This window comes from Cygnus atratus, chromosome 2 (assembly GCF_013377495.2).
Source record: "Cygnus atratus isolate AKBS03 ecotype Queensland, Australia chromosome 2, CAtr_DNAZoo_HiC_assembly, whole genome shotgun sequence".
Classification (NCBI taxonomy): Eukaryota; Metazoa; Chordata; class Aves; order Anseriformes; family Anatidae; genus Cygnus; species Cygnus atratus.
The window spans coordinates 3,913,882-3,933,591 of NC_066363.1; the positions used below are offsets into that span (position 1 = coordinate 3,913,882).

General features: G+C 39.2%; 1 protein-coding gene across 2 annotated transcripts in view; it reads right to left on the reverse strand.

Moving 5' to 3' along the window:
- ADCYAP1R1 (ADCYAP receptor type I) overlaps positions 1–19,710 on the reverse strand; it is a 141,117-nt gene that overhangs the window by 60,313 nt on the left and 61,094 nt on the right. Inside the window, exon 2 of one of the 2 annotated variants that reach the window (XR_007707846.1) lies at positions 18,613–18,907. The exons of the other annotated variant lie outside the window; for it this stretch is intronic. The gene's annotated coding sequence lies outside the window, so the exon portion shown is untranslated. Of the gene's footprint in view, positions 1–18,612; positions 18,908–19,710 lie in introns of those variants that run through there. 2 annotated transcript variants of the gene reach the window in all.

Here is a 19,710-nt window from a genome sequence, read left to right on the forward strand (position 1 = left end):
TGCCCTACCACCACACCATTCTGACTCACTTCCCTCCTTTCTTAGGAGAAGCAGAGATAATGCAGTTGTCTTTATCAACTCCGTCTTCCATTAATTTTCTAAGCTGAGAGAGAGGGGAAAAGACAGCCTATTCCACCGGTGCCTAGAAGGCTTTGTGTACATCACAGTGTTGTTAATCTTAATCCTTAAATCACTAGGATCAAAGTCGTTTCTGGGAAAAAGATAGGAAAAATACTGGCTACAGAGTTAGACAAAGTTTGAGAAGAAAACAAAGGAATAAGAACCAGAAAGTTGTGTGCTTCTATAAAGCATTACCTTCTTCTGTCAGATCCTGCCCAAATGGTTCATCTCTTTCACACATACAACCTGCCTAAAACTAATGATTAACTAAGGACAACGGGATGGAGCACTACAAACTGTTTCCTATCTTTTAGAAATGTTTCAGTTAACAGTATTAACTAAGACTATTTTTGTCTGTGTTAGTGGAGGAGCTGGGTAGAAATATAGGTCTCTAAACTTTTTATTCAAAACATATATGCATGCTAATTTTTCACAAGTATTAACATGCCTCACAATGAACCCTAGCTTTCAACTACAGCTGTAAGCAAAGATTCTTTCCAAGCTGTATAAGAGTTCATTGCTACTTTTGCCACACATGTAGAGCAGTTGATATTTGGCCCATTGTAATATTTATGGGCCTATGAAGAAGACATCTGTAAAGATCAATGGGATTCACTCATTGCCATGGACACAGAGAAAATAATTTTCTTGTTATGTCTTTTTGGTGTTTTTGGAATTTGTATTCCTTTGGAAATAGAGAGAGGATGGGGCTGTATGGGAGAAGAAATTAAGAGGATTTGGTAGCAGGTCTTCTGAGCATTAACGTTTCCCAGAAATAAATTCAGGATTTCAAATCTGCTCTGACACAAATGGAAAAACAAAAACAAAAGCAAACAACAACAACAAAAAACATTTCCTTGATTTGACAGTTTTTAACAAATCTCGCAACAGTACTACAGTGGGACTAAAATGGGATATAAACCTTGAAACAGTCTCTCACTGTGGGGCTGTGCTTTGAACTTAAAAAATAGCTAAATAGGATTTTCAATGAGACTTACTCAGAGCAAACCTGAGGTGAACAGCTGCCTAATCAATGACATTTGCAAGAATTTGGACTCGCTTCTTAAAGGATAAATAGACTAAACAAAACAGACAGGCGTTGAACAACTGAAAATAGCAACCAACCTCAAGGGCTATGTGACTGGTAATTTCAGAACTTATGTTAAATTCCATTGCACATACATTAACTTCTCTCAAAAGCATTTACAAATGGTAATGATTTAGGTTTCATGGTAGCTCTGTGGGTAAGAAGATTTTCTGCTCTTTTTACAGCTTGAAAACAAAACAAAACAAACACAAGAAATAACATTGAAAACTAAAGACCCTCCAGAGCAAGAGTTGTAATAGAACTCAGAAGAAAGCTGACCCTTCATTTTTATACTCCTGTCCTCATTTTCTTGCTTTTCTAACGTTTATAAATAGTTATCTAAATGGAGAAGGCACTTCTGTAGTAGAAGATAACTTATAACAGATCTCAGGCCAAATTCGTTCTTGATGTAACCACAGTGACGCCAATGTGGATACATTTGAGAGGCATTTATTCCTTGTTTACTCCTTCAAATCTTCTGAGAATGAGAAATGACTGAATTAAATAACTTAATTTCTTTCAGTGTGCAAATTCCATAATCTCTCCTGGAAATTGTTCTAGTGGTGAGTCAAACAATTCCTTATTAGAGCCCATGGGACCTGATGATCTACTGGAGGAAGCAAAGGAAATAAATACATTTTAAAAAGCTGGTTAAAAGGCATGTTAACACATTGTGTGTCTGCTGTTTCATGATGAACTTCTCTGATTCTGCCCACAATGTATTCAGAGAACAGCAAAAACATAACTGAAGCATAAATCCAATGTATTATTTTAAGGATTTGCATACACCTAGGGAATTTTGGTCAGTATATAAAAGACTAAAGTAAATTATATCGTTCAGTAAGTTCTCAGCTGCAAGATGTTTTCCAGTCCAAAGTAAAGATTGATGGTTTGATCTGGGCAGTTTACAGCCTGAAGTGAAAAGGCAATGTGAATGGTATTGATATGTGAAAATGAGAGTGTATGTCAAAGAAGGATAAAGATACATTAGTGAGGCATGGAGAGATAACGTGATCATTCCCCTGATAACCGGATAAATTTTTTTTATTATTTTTTTTTTGGTTGGTTGGTTGGTCGGTTGGTTGATTTTGGAAAGGTTTTCAGCATTGAGATAATAAGAAGAAATGGAATGAGATGTAGACTGGGAAGAAATGACCAGTGCCATCACAGCCAGAAACCAGAGGCCTTATAATCCAGGAAAAGTATACGTTTACACACTTTTTAAACTCTATAGTGTGTAAACTACAGCATACGCCTCTCCCATCAACCTATAGTAAAGCAAAGAAAAACAAAATCCATAAACATCATAATGAGATCCAGGAAGAATCAAACAAAAATATTTCCAATATTGAGCAAAATTATTTCCAATGCCTTAAATACATTAAATGTGTTAGGTGAAAATGCCCAGAAGACCATAGGAAGTGGTCACAGGTAACAGGTCCAAGTGGAAGTAATACAAAATCTGAACCACTAGGGACAAGACTATTCCCTTGCCTTTGTTAGAATGTGGATCAGGTTCTTTGTGAAAAAGTGTAATGTATCTATCTTTGTCTAAAGATTAGGAGGATACAGGAAGAAATGGGAAGCAGTTATTAAGGGGTTCTGAAGCTGCCATCACTACCTGACCACTTATAGCATAGAAACAGTCATATTAATTTCAACTTCCAAATATACAGATATACGCATCCAACCTCCAACACTGCTGGTTTAGTCACTACCTCCATCAAAGCTACTACAGTAGGCATTGCATTAAGTGGTATTTTGGGAAAAAACATTTAAAATATTTTTTTAACCATAATTGGACAAAAAAAAAATAATCTGCAGATCTTCATTTTCCTTTTGCTTACTCCTGTAAATGAGGAGTTAATTCCAAGAGTAACTGAGTTTCTTCATGCATTAAGTTGCTGTAAGTTGGAGACTACTAGTTTGGAGAATTTAAAGATGGGTTAAAAATATATATGAAATGGAAATAATTGTGTTATTCCTTCTCCCTCTCTTCTCACTAGAAAGTTAGTCCTGGTAGAAAGAGAAATTGTTCTGTGGTATTGCTCATAAAATGTGTGGGCAGGTAATTACTCTCCTGTCTGAAGCAATAAATTACTATGAAAATTTGCATACATATAATCAATATTCTTTTACTGGTGATATTTCTTAGAAAGTTTAATAATCACAGAAGCACAGAAAATAAGGCTGGAGGGACCTGTGGAGTTCATAAAATTCATTCCTTGCACCCAGACAAAATAAACTATAACTAAAATCTCTAAAAGTGAATTTGTGAGATCTAATTATTGGTGACATTCTTATTACCTGGACAAAGGATTAGAATGTATTACAGGGCACAGTTCTGGACATCTTAGCACTTACAGTAAAGGTCCAGAAACTTTACGTTTTGACCATTTGATGATATGTGACTTCCAGGGACTGTGATAGCATCAGTGTCATATATAAAGATGGTAAAAGATTTTTTCATGATGTTTTGAGAGTGAATAGATGTCAAATTCCTAAGCAGATGGGAAATTAACCCATACTGTAAAACACAGTTAAGAGTGTAAAAGGTATTTATAGATATAGGTGTGTATTTATATAGGTATGGAACACAGATGTATGTATATAATAATATGTATAATATATAATAATATACAAACATATGTATATAATAATATAATATATATAATATGTATATAATATATGTATCCTCAGATACCTGTGTCCATGGACTATGTCTTTAGGGTACTTGTAGAAGAAAAATGAGAAAGCACATAAAAGGTTGCACCGTTTATAAAACAATCAAGAAATCTTATATGTATTGAAGTGATCAGCCGTTGTAATTGTATCGTTTGAACTTTTCTTCATCAGTTCTTGATCCTTGAAGAATAATGTGAAACAAATGATTATGTAATAGTCTGACTAGGAGTACTGTATTTAATTTTGTTCTTGTTTATTCAGTTATGATAATAATGGGTTCTGTCTTAAGTCATTTACAGGTTAGCAGAGAAGGGGTAGAATCATATTAGTCATTTGGCTGTACGACCAAAAACCTGGAATGGATTCAAGTACTCGTATCTTGTGAACAAAAGATGAGGCATGTTTTCAGAATATACACAACAGTTTTCCAGTGCATTTTAATTAATTGTTTGTGGTCATTTTTCCAGTTTGGCTTTGCTTTTGTCGTATGGTTTGGGCATACTCTTGTAACACACTCTAACAATGGTTTTTCTCATATAAAACATTTCATTTCGCATGGGCTTCTATGTCCAGTTACTTTTTTTTTTTCATGCTTGTCCTGGTAATCACTCACTTATGGTACTTAGAGCTTCTCTTTCAATCAGAAATTAAGAATTATTCTAACCCTGTCTTTTGTTTTTCTTGTTGTCTCTATTTGTTTTGTTTCACTGTGCTTGCTTTGATTTGCCTTTATTATTTTATTTCATTATTTTATTTTATTTTATTTTATAATTTTGTTGTTGTTGTCGTTGTTGTTTTGTAAAGGAAACAAACCAATCAATTCTAGCAACTGTGGGAGCATGAAATGTATGGTTTCATTATCAAAAGTACAAGCTGCTGTGGAGAGGCAGGCATTCAGGAAGCCTTAAACGGCTCTTAGTGTAATCAGAAAAGCAGTAGAAAGAATAGATGAGAACACTACCTCCAGATGCTTGTCCACAAGATTCAACTACCTGCTCTTGAGGACTGAAAACTGCACTAACTTTAGATGTGTCTTACTTGGCAAAACTAGCTGGGCAGGGTCCTCATTTAGTTTGTTCCACAGAGAGATGGAAAATAAAATAATATAAGCAAATTATGGAGAATCAGGGAAATGAGCATCCAGAAGTGAAATATGAAGATAAAATCATTGAGCTTATGGATACAACTTGATTGTGATTCATTTTACAGATTAAAACACCTGAATTTAGGTGTTTTAATATGCAAACTGAATCTGAATCTCAGTATCTGTCTAAGGAGTCTTGGGAGACTAGCCAGTTAACTACATCCAATGCTGCAATTTTTCCCCAAGGAGGTCATTTTTCCCTAAATACAGAGCCCAGTACAGTTCTCTTTACTGAAATACATGTTGATAATGCCTATTGAAGTCAGGGGGAGATGAGGTTGCAGACTGACAGCAGCAGGATTATATCTCAAGAAGAGTAAGAGCTGTTCCTGGTGCTGACCTCAGGACCCTCCAAAATACGTGTTTACAGTATAGTGTAAGAGGCAGGTAATTACTTTGATTCACCTATAAACCTATAAGGCACTACGTATTCATCAAGCTGTCAAAATCACAAGTTGTCGTGGCATCCAGGAACAAAATTCAGAGATGAGAAGAAGAAGAAAATTTATTTTAACTGAGGTCACTCTGATGTCTGGATGACAAGATTACTAAATTCTACTCTTTTCCTACAATCTTAAAGGAATAATACATATCAAAAACAAAACAAAAAAAAACAAGCAAATAAAAATTAGAATTGGACTCTAACCTTCAATATTCCTATAGATGTGAAATGGAAAACAATAAAGAAAAAAGAAACAACAAAACAAACAAAAACCAAAGATCACACATCAGTAGGAGAAAAGGTATACTATCCTACTTGTGAAGTGTTTGAAATTAACAGATTATATTAAAATACATGTCAAAGATAGAGATGGGGTCACTGAATCTCCCTCTCTCTCCCTCTCTTCCCTCTCTCTCTTCCTCTCTCCCTCCCTCCCTCTTTTGCTAAGTAGCCTACACGTCTGCTTTCAAAAAGCTAATGTGAGCTGAATTTAGCCTCTAGAGTTTGGTGCAGTACTATTGCACCATTGAATAACCCATTTTTTTGTGGTGGAGTTCTTATTACAAAGTAAAATCTCAAGCTGGGAAGCATAAAAACAGCACAGGACAACCCCCCTTTTTTAAATAGTATGACATATAAAATTATTCCCTCTAGGATGAAGTATTTCAACACATTAGGCTCTATAACCACAAAAATAAAACACTTGAGAAGAGTTCTTATTTGCTTCGTTTCACAAAAATGATGGAAAACAATGTAAAATTATGACATCCTTCCCTTTCTGCTTTCCCATTCCTTCTATTTCACAAGAGGAATTTGGGGAAGGAAATGCACATTCTCTTTTCCGCTCTTTTGTCAGGAGCAAATTATCATCCACTTTCTGAGACAGCAGTGCTGGCTAGCTGCTTATGGGCAAAGCCACGCACGGATTTCACTTTCTCCACCCCCATGCTCTCTAGTCCAGAAGCTAAAAACAATATAATGAATATAGGGCATGCAGTTCCTGCTGCTTTGCTCGTCCAGTGATGGAAGATGCTGTGAAGATAAGCAGGTGCTAGAGGACTGTCCTCACATTTTATCTCTCTTCAGCATCCCATAGGGGAAATAAAGATTTGATCCACTGCAACTTTTGACGAAAGAAAGGGCATAGAATCATAGAATAGGTTAAGTCTCCAATGAAGTAGAAATATAAACAACTTTGAGGAAAAGAAATAAGGCTTAGATACAGAGTAAGAGCTCAAAGCATTGTTAAAGTGTTATTATGCATACAAGTCACTTTACAGTTCTGCAAGTAAAGCTGAATTATGTCATTTTTATTTTTATTTTTTTTCCATGGTGAGAGGAGTATGTATCGATATTTTTTCTACTGCGTAGCAGATGGAGTAGCTATACTTGTTATATTGCTGTAGCTTCCTTATCTGTCTGAAGATGATTTAACTCACTGCCCTTCAGTCTTATTTTGCTGAGGAAAAATCAATATGCAAAATCTGTCAGCAGTCCAAATTATTACACTTATTCAATTACATATATTATTGAGTAGGCAGTTTTACATAATGAAGTTCTTGGCTTAAGTTTGTAAGTGAGGTGTATTAATAGGTAGTGGATATCGCTCAGAATGAGCTGAAACAAATTAAATTGTACAGTTGGGTAATTTTAGTCATTGGCCACCTATGTTAGAATATTATTGCTTGATGAAGTCTTATCAGAAAAAACATTTCAAAGTCAAAAATAGTCTAAGAATAATCTCTTGAGTATTTGGTAGAGCAGCACTTCAGCCATGATTAGAGCTTCCCAAATGATCCTACAATACATACAGATACTGAAAGGAGTAATTCTAAATATTTAAAATGCAGTATGTCAGAATGTGAAAAGGAAGTGGTTTTTAGAGTGTACAGAAAACCTTAACATTGAAGTTCTTTACTAAAAGCCATAGAAGTTAGTGCTAACCCTTTCTTTTTCCTATTGCATTTAATGTTCTGTCCTTGGTGATCTAAGTACAGGTAACCATTCCCATTAACAAAGCAAGCAGTAACTGGCAAATGTGCTTTCCAGAGTTAGATTCATCTGACCAATTGCCAACATCTACATTTGAATAGTCACCAAAATTTTTGTTGTAGTAGACAGAAAGAGGTAATCCTAGAGAACAATGTCTCTCATCTGAAAGCAGACATTTGAAATAGGTCTGATGACTCATTCCCTCAAAAAGCCAACTTTTGTCCATTGACTGTGAAGGCAGCTATAGGACAATAGCCGAGATAAAAATACCTAAGACATAGAAATCTCAAACTCCATAAGAAAAACTCCATGCTGGCTCTGTGGAAAAAAAAAAAAAAAAAAAAAAAAAAAAAACTGATATTGTTCTCACCTTCACATCAAGCTACAGAAAAATAGCAAAGGAAGTTCAAACAATGCCTCCTTTATGGCAGGCTCACAAGAGTCCCATTGTATCCAATAGAGTCCAACCAGCTCACTTCCTGGGCTGTGCCACTGCCAGTCCTATTAAATCTACCTCTTATGAGAGACCAGATGGAGGAATGAATAGAGAGACAAGGTGGAAATGGAAAGACACTGCAGGATAGTTGATGATTCTCCTGGTCATTTCATGCAAATGACTGACTGGGTGACCATAATTGTCACATGAAAGAAAAAGGGGGCGGTCTTGTCATGCTCTCCTGCAGCAGGTCACAAGCTGGACAATCATTCCTCGTGCTCACTTCTCTTTGAAAAGCCTTGTGTTCTACAAATTTCATGGCTTTGTCAGCTGATGAAAAAACTGTCACACATTGGATCACTGCTCTAGTGTCTCTATTCCCTTCCCAACACTGAGCCATAAAAACGAACAAGAATCATGCCATCGAGGTGCATCACACCCCAAGTACTGTGTTCAGTTTTGGGCACCTCACTACAAGAAGGACATGGAGGTGCTCGAGACAGTCCAGAGAAGGGCAACGAATCTGGTGAGGGGTCTGGAGACCAAGTCTTACGAGGAGCGGCTGAGGGAGCTGGGATTGTTCAGCCTGGAGAAGAGGAGGCTCAGGGGCGACCTTATCGCTCTCTATAGGTACCTTAAAAGAGGCTGTAGCGAGGTGGGGGGTTGGTCTATTCTCCCACGCGTCTGGTGACAGGACGAGGGGCAATGGGCTAAAGTTGTGTCAGGGGAGGTTTAGGTTGGATATTAGGAAAAACTTCTTTACCAAAAGGGTTGTTAGACATTGGAATGGGCTGCCCAGGGAAGTGGTTGAGTCACCATCCCTGGAGGTCTTTAAAAGACGTTTAGATGTAGAGCTTAGTAATATGGTTTAGTGAAGGACTTCTTAGTGTTAGGTCAGAGGTTGGACTAAGTGATCTTGGAGGTCTCTTCCAACCTAGACGATTCTGTGATTACCGTCAACAGAAAATGTCATTACATGTGAGGAGCTATTTCAGGGTGGAATGGGAATCAACAGGTGTATTACAGATCCTTCATCACAGCAGGGTGATAAAACATATGCTCAACACAACCAAGAATCCTACTTCCAGTCTGTATTCGTAGATCCTATTATATTTACTGGTCATACTTTGTGAATTCATTAGCAACAGAAGCTGAAACCTGAGGAATTACAGAAAGGATCAATATTTGCATTTTGTCTTTATTACCTGTTAGCATATGCACCAGTATCTTTTACATCCGTTCAGGCTTTTACAAGCTCAAGCAGAGATCATAAATTATTGTTGTACTTTCTTATTTCTGCCTTTGGTTAATTCTAACTAATAAAACTAAACTCTGTAGGTATGTGTGCATGGCAATCCTTTAGTTCCTCTGCTAGAACAACCAATTATGTCCCTGTTAGTCAATGCTTATAATAAAACTTTACTGTTTTTTTTTTCTGTCTCTACAATCAATGCAAATACATAAGCATATATATATATATACACATATATTTCCCATAAGTTGATTAATATCCTTCAGCAAACAAACCTGCCATTATTTTTTTAGAGGTCTCTCTTAAGAAACATGACTGACTCTCTGGAGATGCCTATCTCTTTCCATTGAGCTTTAGTGAGTTCTACAGCTCTTTTATTCTGTATGTGAAATGAAGTGGACTTCATCTGCCTCAGTGCAGGTAACTAGGGCCATCTGAACCCGACCTTCTGCTTCTGATCCAGTGTTGTTACTCTTGTAAGTCTGTACTGCAGATCCTAGAAACCAGTGAACTGTACCATTGATTCTAGAAAGAATCAAACTCATTCGCTTACTACAGTGTTTATCTCAGTGAGATTAACTGTCTAAAGAAGCTATAAGTACTTTTATCAGAAAATAGGAAACAACAACAAGTTTATCATGGGAATAGTAAGAAAAGAGCACTTTTACAGAATTAGTTTTTACAAGAATATCCAGTTGTCTGACACCTGACTCTCTCTTTTTACAGAAATATAAGGTGTATTCAGGATCTTGAAAACATGGTTTGAATTCATGAAAACACTAATTCTTTACTGAAATGTATTCACTTCTGGAGAAGACTGCAGCAACTGCTTCATGGCATACAACACAAGCATGCAGTTTAAAAGGAGCTGCAAAGATCTGATGAAAATCATACTAAAATAATATATTGTCATTGAGTTATAATTCAGATGAATTTTTCCCCCCTGCCACGGTACTATAGACATTAAAAAGCTATGTATTTGCTAGTGGTCACAGCTTCTACCTGTGAATCTGTCAATGAATCTGAAGGTACCAACAGATAACACATGTACATGAAAGACCATCACCTCTTTCATTGCTTAAGTTTTACTGATAGTCATTGTTCATTTTTAACAGTGTGCAGTCATTTACAGATAGTCTGTGCATATGCTCTAAAGAAGCTCCCCATATTTGTTCTAGATCACCTTGTCATTGCACATTGTGTATGCTATGCAGTAGAAAGTAAGACTCGACTTCCTGCCACTATTTACTCCAGACAAAAAAATAATAAAATAAAATAAAATAAAATAAAATAAAATAAAATAAAATAAAATAAAATAAAGATGCAGGGTGATTTAATGAGCTAGCTGTCACCAGAGAAACAAGAAACTCAAAAACCTGTGTGGATGAGCAAGGAGCTCATCGATAAGATCAAAAGGAAGAGGAAGGTCTATGAAATGTGGAAAAAGGGCCTGTCCTCTTGGGAGGAGTATAGAAGTGTTGTCAGGGCCTGCAGGGACATGATGAGGAGGGCTAAAGCCCACCTACAGATGAGGCTTGCAAAAGAGATAAAAGATAATAAGAAGGGTTTTTTAAAGTATGTAAACAGTAAAAGGAAGACTAGGGATAATGTGGGTCCCTTACTGAACGAGGTGGGTGTCCTGGTAACGGGAGATGCTGAGAAGGCGGAGATACTGAATGCTTTCTTTGCTTCAGTCTTTGCTTCAAGGACTCCCCCCCGGGACTCCTCAACCCTGGTGGGAGGAGAAAGGGGCTGGGAAATGAAGGGCTCCCACCTGGTTGACGAGAGAGTGGTTCGGGAGCGTCTGAGTGGGCTCAATGCACACAAATCCATGGGTCCCAATGGGATGCATCCACGTGTGCTAAGGGAGTTGGCAGAGGTGATCGCCGAACCGCTCTCTATCATCTTTGAAAGGTCCTGGAGAACAGGAGAGGTGCCTGAAGATTGGAGGATAGCCAATGTCACTCCGGTCTTCAAGAAGGGCAAGAAGGAGGATCCGGGAAACTACAGGCTAGTCAGTCTCACCTCTATCCCTGGAAAGGTGTTGGAACAGCTTGTTCTGGATGCCATCTCCAAGCAATTGGAAGAGAAGAATGTTATGAGGAGTAGTCAGCATGGATTCACCAAGGGGAAGTCGTGCTCGACCAACCTCGTGGCCTTCTATGATGGCATCACCAGCTGAGTAGATGGGGGGAGAGCAGTGGATGTTATCTACCTTGACTTTAGCAAGGCTTTCGATACTGTCTTCCATGACATCCTGATAGCAAAGCTGAGAAAGTGTGGGATAGAGGAGTGGACAGTAAGGTGGGTTGAGAACTGGCTGACTGGCCGAGCTCAGAGGGTGGTGACTGGTGGCGCAGAGTCTGGCTGGAGACCTGTGACTAGCGGCGTTCCCCAGGGGTCAGTGCTGGGTCTGCTCTTCTTCAACATCTTCATCTACGACCTTGATGAGGGAATAGTGTCTGCCCTCAGCAAGTACGCCGATGACACAAAGCTGGTAGGAGTGGCCGACACACCAGAAGGCTGTGCTGCCATTCAGCGAGACCTGGACTGGCTGGAGAGATGGGCAGGAAGAAACCAAATGAGGTTTAATAAGAGCAAGTGTAGAGTCCTGAACCTGGGAAGGAACAACCAGGACATATCAGTACAGGCTGGGGGACAACCTGCTGGAGAGGAGCTCTGAGGAGAAGGACCTGGGGGTCCTGGTGGACGACAGGTTGACTATGAGCCAGCAGTGTGCCCTCGTGGCCAAGAGGGCCAATGGGATCCTGGTGTGCATTAAAAGGAGTGTGGCCAGCAGGTCAAGAGAGGTGATCCTCCCCCTCCATTCTGCCCTGGTCAGGCTTCACCTGGAGTACTGTGTCCAGTTCTGGGCTCCCCAGTACAAAAAAAGACAGGGATCTCCCGGAAAGAGTCCAGCGGAGGGCCACAAAGATGATACGGGTCCTGGAGCATCTTCCCTATGAGGAAAGGCTGAGAGACCTGGGTCTGTTCAGCCTGGAGAAAAGAAGACTGAGAGGGGATCTCATCAACGTGTATAAATATCTGAGGTGTGGGAGACAGAGGGATTTGGCCAACCTCTTTTCAGTGGTTTGTGGGGATAGAACAAGGGGTAATGGCCACAAGATAGAGCACAGGAAGTTCCGCACCAACATGCGAAAACTTCTTCACCGTGAAGGTGACGGAGCACTGGAACAGGCTGCCCAGGGAGGTTGTGGAGTCTCCTTCTCTGGAGATATTCAAGGCCCGTCTGGATGCCCACCTGGGCAGCCTGCTATAAGGAACCTGCTTTGGCAGGGGGGGTGGACTCGATGATCTTTCGAGGTCCCTTCCAACCCCTTCAATTCTGTGATTCTGTGATTCTGTGAAAATGGAGCTGCATAATAAATAATATTTTGTTTCAAAGGTTAAATTAAAAAATGGAAAAACAAAACAAAACATTTAGTTCAGTGTGGTAAGATTTTTTCCTTCTTTTTGGCTGATAGGAAATATAAAGAATTTAACAGGCAGACAGGAATTTTTATTTTTAATTTTAACATTTCATTAATTTTTAAATTAAATTAAATTTAGTTAGCAATACTTCTAAAACAATGTTCAGTAGTGAAATGTCAGTACAATATATTTTTTCTAATTTGCTAATGGTTATTATTTTTCAGCCTAAATTATTTAAAAATTTCTCCTGAGCCTTTTTTTTTTTTTTTTAAATTAATATCCTGCTTGCAGAAAAGTACTTTTATTTATCACTTTTATTTCCTGAATGATATCCTTGTCTCTAAATCAGAGAGACACAGATCTGAGGAATGGACCACCTTACTTGGTGGGTAAGGAATTGGCTGGATGGTCGCACTCAATGAGCTGCAGTCAACAGCTTAATGTCCAGGTGGAGATCAGTAATGAGTGGTGTTCTTCAGGGGTCAGTATTGGGACCAATGCTGTTTAACATCTTTGTTGGTGATATGGACAGTGGGATTGAGTGCACCCTTAGCAAATTTGACAATGACACCAACCTGTGTGGAGTGTTCACTGGAGGGAAGGGATGCCACCCAGAGAGACATGGACAGGCCTGAGAGGCAGGCCTGGGCAAACCTCATGAGGTTCAACAAGGCCGAGCTCAAGGTCCTGCACCTGGGCTGGGGCAATCCCAAGCACAAATATAGGCTGGGCAGGGAATAGATTGGGAGCATATCTGAGGAGAAGGACTTGGGGGTGCTGGAGAAGTTTGTTATGAGCAGGCAATATGTGCTTGCAGCCCAAAAAGCTAACCTGGGCTGCATCAAAAGCAGCGTGGGCAGCTGGGTGAGGGAGGGGATTGTTCCCCTCTGATCTGCTCTTGTGAGACCCCCCCTGGATCCCTGTGCCCCAACACAAGAAGGACAGGAATATAGTAGAGCGAGTCCAGAGGAGGGTGCAAGGATGCTCAGAGGCCTGGAGTTTTTCTGCTGTGAAGAAAGGATGAGGAAGCTGAGGTTGTTCAGCCTGGAGAAGAGAAGGTTCCAGGGGCCAACAAGAAAGCAGAGGAACTCTTTGTCAGGGTGTGTGGTGATAGGACAAGGGGTAATGGATTTCACTAAAACAGAGTAGATTTAGATTAGATGTTAGGCAGAGGGCAGTGAGGCCCTGGCCCAGGCTGCCCAGAAGAGCTGTGGCTGCCCCATCCCTGGCAGTGCCCAAGGCCAGGCTGGATGGGGCTGGGGCAGCCTGGGCTGGTGGGAGGGGTCCCTGCCCATGGTAGGGGGTTGGGATTAGATGGGCTTTGAGGTCCCTGCCAACCCAAAGCATTCTGTGATTCTATGATTCTAGTCCTGCTCCCAGAAATTAATCTTATCAGAGCTAATATCTTAGCAAGTTGCCTAGACAAAATCCATTCCACCTTTTATTTTCCTTTAACTCATGTTCCTTTGTTATTAAAGAAGGACTTCCTGGCAGTTCTGGGGATTATAAAAGTAATAGCTTTGAAAGAACCAGGTAGGAATTATTACTATAAGTATATTATGGCATGGAAATAGTAGCTCATACACATGTTTTCGAGTTAATTGTGTTTTCAGAGCTGCAGGCTTTAAATTTCAGTATTTTTCCTTCTCTTCTCTACCCATCTGAATCGAAGTCCAGCAAATGCTGAGAAGATAAGTAAACTTAGATTTATTATGACGGCTTTCAAAGTAGGCAGTCTTCACTTGAACCACCAAAATGCCACTGAATGTGTCGGCAGAATATGTATGTGTTCATACAGTCCAAGGAGATAATAAAAGTTTCTGCTCCATTACAGCAATTTTTGCATTTTTTCTCTGAGTCATCTTAAGTGACCATTGCCAGGCTGATGATCCCCTCACCTAAGCTTTACCTATCTTAGGGAGAGCATATAGAGTAATTTGTTCTCCAGCTTCCTTCTAGAGTTTTTTGTTTGTCTGTTTGTTTTTTAAAAAGCACATTTCAGAGAAAAATATATCCCCAAAAACTCAGGAACCCATATCAAATTATATCAAACTGGGTTACCATTAGGAATATCAGGGACACTGCATCCTTTCTTTCCTCTGTAACAGATGATCCCGATTTTTTTTCACTAGCAACACACTTCCAGGCTTTCAACTTCGCTACTGTGCCTGAGTTTACAGAAGGCTCACAACATCCCCTTTAGCTGCTGCTGCTCCATTTGAGAACAAGATTCCTTTAAGAGCCTGCAGCTTGGTTTACGTCTGATTTCTGAAGGTTTTGTTAATTCCAGTACTGCTGCAGTATAATCAATAAAATTCATACTGCCTAACTTCTGATCCCTGTAATGATTGCTTTAATAGACAATGGAGAGAAATTGGCACTTCTACACACAGTCTTCTCAACATAAGCTGGATGTATAAAATAGGGCAAGTTTAAGTCTTGTAAGTTTTTGTAAGGGTAAGTGACTTCTAAGTACTTATCTTCATATATTGACTATAAGCACAATCTAAATAACTATCATTAATAAAGGCCTCTCTACTTTAGACAACCATATTCAGGTGACATGAATCCATCCATTGTTTGTCCTTTGCTCAATCAGATTGTCCTTTGCTCAATCAGATAATGACAGGATGAGGGGGAATGGTTTTAAACTAAAAGAGGGGAGATTTAGATTAGAGATTAGGAGGAAAATCTTCATTCAGAGGGTAGTGAGGCACTGGCACAGGTTGCCCAGAGAAGTAGTGGATGCCCCATCCCTGGAGGTGCTCAAGACCAGGTTGGATGAGTCCCTGGGCAGCCTGATCTAGTGGGTGGCATCCCTGCCTATGGCAGGGGAGTTGTAACTGTGTGATCTTTGAAGTCCCTTCCAACCCAAGCCATTCTATGATTCTGTGATTCTATGATTCTATGATTCTATGATTCTATGATTGTATCTGACGATCAGAGTTCTATAAAGCCTGTTAACAAACACAAAAGCATTCAGCAAAGAGCTAAAGAATGAATCAATGCTTGGAGAACAAAGAACAAGGAAGTTCTTTAAGTATTAAAAGACAGCAATAAGGTGTTCCTGTAGCTTTCTCTTCTTCAGGCTGAACCCCAGCTCTCTCATCCTTTCTTCATAGAAGAGGTGCTCCAGTCCTCTGGACTAATTCCAACATGTCCATGTCCTTCTTGTGCTGGGGGCCCCAGAGCTGAATGCAATACTCCAAGTGGGGCCTCACAAGGGCAGAGAAGAGGGGGAGAATCACCTCCCTTGATGGGCTGGGCCAACTTTTTTTTTTTCTTTTTTATTAATGCAGGCCAGGATAATATTGGCATGACCTAAGAAACTCTCATCCAGCATGAGATATCTCCTGTGACAGTCTTTCCTAGACACCAGAGTTGACAAGTGTCAACACAGTCTGGATGAAAATAAATACTAAATAAACAAATAAATAAAAATAATAAAATAATAATAGAAAAGAGTGCACATGGATCAGCAGTGAGCTTTATCAATTGCTGTGTGGCAGAAAGTCCCTTTTGGACTGATGACAGCAAGAGCAGGGTCCAGCAGGAACTTGTGTAGCTCTACAATACAACAGGGACAAAAACCGGAACAAGGGAGACTGAAAATACTAATGTAAGAAATAGCCTGGTCCCACCACCTGGAGGAGTTCAGCTTAGAGGAATCATTTTCATTCTCCCTATCTTTTCTGCCCTTAGCTTCCATTATTTCCCTTTACTACTTTAATTCTCTCTCCAGAGCAAAGGAGTCAAATTCTGAGTCCTGCTGAAATTTTATTTTCTTCAAACTCTCTTTTTCATGCAGATTTTGTAGGTGATGGCTGGACAGAGATGGACACACATGCATCTTGTTTCCTTTCATATAAAGGCTTCTGAAGAATTTAAAGCATTTAAAGAGGAAGACAACATAAAACTCACAGAAAAACTAACAGAAAATCTCAATGCAATCATTGTTTCTGAAACGTTATAGGCAGAGCACAGCAGCAAAGGGAGGGAAAACTACTGTGAAGGATAAAACAGTAATGAGCATAACATCTGGGCTTGAGAGGCAGAGTGGGAGGGAAAACATCAGAGCACTGGTAGTTTAGGGCTGGCTGCTTTCCATAATAGAGTGTCAGCCCTGCTCTTCAAGGCTTGTGGTTACAGTTGCAGCATCAAAATCGTGCTCCTGTTGGACCTCACCCAGAGGAGCTCTGGGGAACCATTTAGTTTATGTCTGCATTCACAGATGCTGAACACAGCAAGGGGCAAAGCAAAGGCAGGAGAAGTAAGTTATTGTTGCAAAATGTAGGAAACCCTAAGATGTTCTTCTGCTTTTAACTTCAAAGTGCATTGCCTTCCATGCACTACTTTTAGCTAGGAGAAATACCAGTACCGAAGACCAGGCCTCAGAAGAACAGGACCAGAGAACCTACTATTACTATTTTTTACACCATGTAGTAGGATTTATGGAATGAATGGGATGTGGAGTATTCTTTGGGCACAATAGGTTCTGTAACATCATTGATCTAGATATTGTAGAAATACAGATTACAAAACCTGTTTGTGTCCCAGATTCAAGTTTTATATGTAATCATTTGACTTTGTGTCACCTGCAACAGAAGAATATGGAGCTACGTTGCTTCCAGAGGTTTCTGTAGTTTAGCTATTTCAAAGATTAAATTTTTTTAATAAACCACAGTAACTTGAGCATGTGCCCAAGCCTCTGCAGACTCTCTAAAAATTCACAATCTCATTTTGTACCCTGAAGCCCCTATGAAGAGAAATAAATCATCAGAAAATTTATGTATGAAATTGTTTTATGGAAATTTGTATCTATAAAAAAAAAAGTCAAAAGAGGTACTTTTATGCTCCTTCTTGCTCTTGAATAAACAGAATTGTATTTACTAGCTAGGAAGGATTTTTTTCCTTCTTTCAACTTTTTCTGAGTTATTTCTTAATTTTTTCTTTCTTCGAAGGGAAAAAAGCTAACATCCAGTACCTTAGTAAGGATTAGTAAGTCTTTAGTAAGTCTTATTAGTAAGTTTTATTAGTATTAAGTAAGTCTTTAGTAAGTTATTAGTAAGTCCTATTATTACAGATGAATAACAAAAAACAAATGGGTCATTTTCACTTCTCCCAAGTGAAAAATTGTGTCTGCAGCAGGTTAAAAGTGAGAGAAATGAACACATCGCAAATATGGCTGCTTACTTTATGGCTGGTTACTACCTTTCCATCAAACTTCTCCAAAAAATGTTTGGTAACTTAACTTAAAAGACAGGTTCAATCATGGTGAGTAGTGTTCCATTCCACTAAAAGACTGGCAGCAAGAGAGCTTTGGGAGTAAGCAGGTGCTTCACAAGTATTTCAGTGCGTGAATTCATGGCAGGTAGAGTATCCCTTATTAGAACACCTCTTCTTAGCAGTCACCATCAAGGTGCCTTTCAAAGCAGATTAAGTAGTATGTAAGTAGTATATAGAATAGGATGGCTTGGGTTGGAGAGGACCTTAAAGATCATCTAGTTCCAAACCCAATGTCATTGAGCAAACAGGAAGAAGGCAGTTGAGCTCTACTGATGTCCCATTCTTTAATAACAGAGATAATGCTTTGTTGGGAATGAGCGTGGCAGGATCTGGCTTAAAATAAGTGTCATTTAATGAAAGGTGAGTCTGAAATGAGGACATAAAGGAGATAGAGCAGAATGTTATTATAGTTCCAGCACACGAAGTGAAATGAAATATATTTAAAATATATCTACAAGAAATAGAAATGGTAGGGAGAAAAGGCAGTAAAGATGAACCTTTGAAATAAGTGGCTTTCAAGCAAGAAAAAAAGCCATAATTCTTTAATGGAAAATACACATCTCAGAGGAAAGGTGGCTTCTTTACCTAAGGCCTTGTATATGGTGGAATTCATTGACACAGGATGTGGTGAACAACAAAAGGATTGTTTTAATTCAAAGGTGTTCAGGCAAATTCATGAAACCAAAATGTCTGCAGCTTGTTAAACACAAAGACAGTAGGGCAGGAAGCTAAAGATATCTGTAAACAGGCAAGATATGTTATGGAAGTATCATTCTCTGAAGTCATCCACTGCTGGCTGCTGTCAGAGACATCTAGATGAATAAGTATTACATGCATTTCAGTGTAAGAGACGTTCAAAAGCTTGATATCCAACTCAGTTTCTGGAAGAACAGTTGCATTCTCCACCTCCAGCAAATTCACCATGTATCCTAGACATCCGAAGGAACCTGTGCCCCACGTGTGTCAAATGGAGGATGAGCAATATCACTCTTGTGCACGCAGCAGTTCTCTTCACATTGTGGAGGCATCACCTGTTCATATATTCATGTATTATTCAAGAGAGAAGAGAAAATGTGAAGGATTGAGTGAAGAGTCCCTCTTCATTTGACATATGCCCTAGCAGGTCTAAGCAGAATAAGCCTGGGAAAAAATTGTTTACAGTTTTTAAAACCAAAAAAATATTGGGGGAACATAATAAAGAGTGCTACTTGTTTTGCTGAGGTAGTGCTTGAAAAGATTCAATCTCTTTCTGCCTGTGTGGGTGATACTTTTTCCTCACACTAAGATGCAAAAGGCTTTCCAATGGCTCTGGACCTCCTCTATCTCTGAACTGTGCTCTATGAATTTGAAACAGGCAGGAGGAAAGAGTTTGGTCTGAATAACCCTCAAGTACCAAAAAGCAAAGGTTATTCTGGATCTGAGTGATAAAGAACATGGTAGCTGGTGAAATGGTCTTTTTTTTCACATCGGAAAATCTATAAATTCTTGAATTCAAATAATAATCATTGCATAATCATTGAAAGTAGGGATCATGGTCAGCTTCTGACATCATTCTGTGGGGGGAGAAACTGTTTTTTCCCTTTTGTCTCTGCTTATGCCACGTCTGGGCTGAGGAATAATTGGGAAATTTGTAATGGACAAAGATGGACTCAAAAATACAACCACGGGGCTGAAATGAACCACCTTAAGTACATCTTTTCCTCAATTTTGCCAAACCACACAGATCATTTGCCCAAAGCTGGGAATCAGAATAAAACTGAGCTTATGTCTGAGCTGAATATCAGAACACTGATGGAAATACTCCTAACAGCTAAAATGGCTTGCTGCAGAGGAA